Source organism: Pseudomyrmex gracilis, unplaced genomic scaffold, assembly GCF_002006095.1.
Source record: "Pseudomyrmex gracilis isolate BER0280 unplaced genomic scaffold, ASM200609v1 scaffold_2423, whole genome shotgun sequence".
NCBI lineage: Eukaryota > Metazoa > Arthropoda > Insecta > Hymenoptera > Formicidae > Pseudomyrmex > Pseudomyrmex gracilis.
In genome coordinates, this window is record NW_018023007.1 from 1213 (window position 1) to 2556 (window position 1344).

Below are 1344 nucleotides of genomic sequence, written 5' to 3' on the forward strand. Positions count from 1 at the left end.
TAACAGAGTGCGTTAAAAAAGTGACAGCATACCGCGTCTTCTGTACTTGAGCTCCTTTTTGTCTCTTCCCGTTCGCGACTTATTCCTAGTTAAAGATATAAAATTTTAGATTTCTTCTATATTCTTTGCAACGGTAAGAGATAGAGACAAGTAACATAGTGCTTTATAAAAGTAACAACATAACGCGATTACTGTACTTGAGCTCCTTTTTCTTTCTCTTCCCGTGCGCGACTTATTCGTAGTTAAAGATATAAAATTTTAGATTTCTTCAATATTTTTTGCAACGGTAAAAGATAGAGCCAAGTAACAAGTAACATAGTGCGTCGGAAGCGTGACAACCTACCGCGTCTAATGTACTTGAGCTCCTTTTCCTATTTCTTCCCGTTAGCGGCTAAGGTTTGTGAAACATTTAAAATCTTAGATTACTTCAATTTTCGTCGCAACGGTGAGAGATAGAGACAAGTAAAATAGTGCGTTGGAAAAGTGACAACTGAACGCCTTTACTGTACTTGGGCTCCTTTTTCTATTTCTTTCCGGTTGCAACTTATTCGTAGTTAAAGATATACAATTTTAGAGTTCTTCAATTTTAGTCACAAAGGTAAGAGATAGAGTAACATAGTGCGTCGGAGACTTGACAACTTACCACGTTTAATGTACTTGAGCTCCTTTTCCTATCTCTTCTTTTTCGCGACTTATTCGTATTAAAATGTCTAAAATCTTAGATGTCTTCAATTTTCTTCGCCACGGTAAGAGATAGAGACGAGTAACATAGTGCGTTAGAAAAGTGGCAACATACCGCGTCTACTGTACTTGAGCTCCTATTTCTATATCTTCCCGTTTGCGACTTATTTGTAGAAACATATCTAAAATCGTAGATTTTTTCAATTTTCTTTGCAACGGTAAGAGATGTAAACAAGTAACATAGTGCGTTGGAAAAGTGACAATCTAACACGTTTAGTGACCTTTAGGTCGTTTTTCTATTTTTTTCCGTTCGCGAGGTATTCGTATTTTGAATTAATCTGGCTAATTGTTCATGAAAGTTGTAGGGAGTGTTTATTTAGTCATAAAGCAACAGTCCGCGTCAAAATTTTCAACAATTTGGCAATTTTATAATTATGCCATGTAAAACGGGAAAAGTAAGGAAGTGTTACCGAAATGTTGAGGGGAAGTTTCGGAAATCCCGAGAAGTCGTCTCCAGAAGTCCAATCCACTTTTCACAAGGATTACGCCAGATAGATTGTGCGCATGGGGAGTGTTCCGTTTGACCACAGTACGATTCGACACCGCTCGATTCGACACAGATTTATTCGACACCAAATTATTCGACACCGTATGATTCGACAC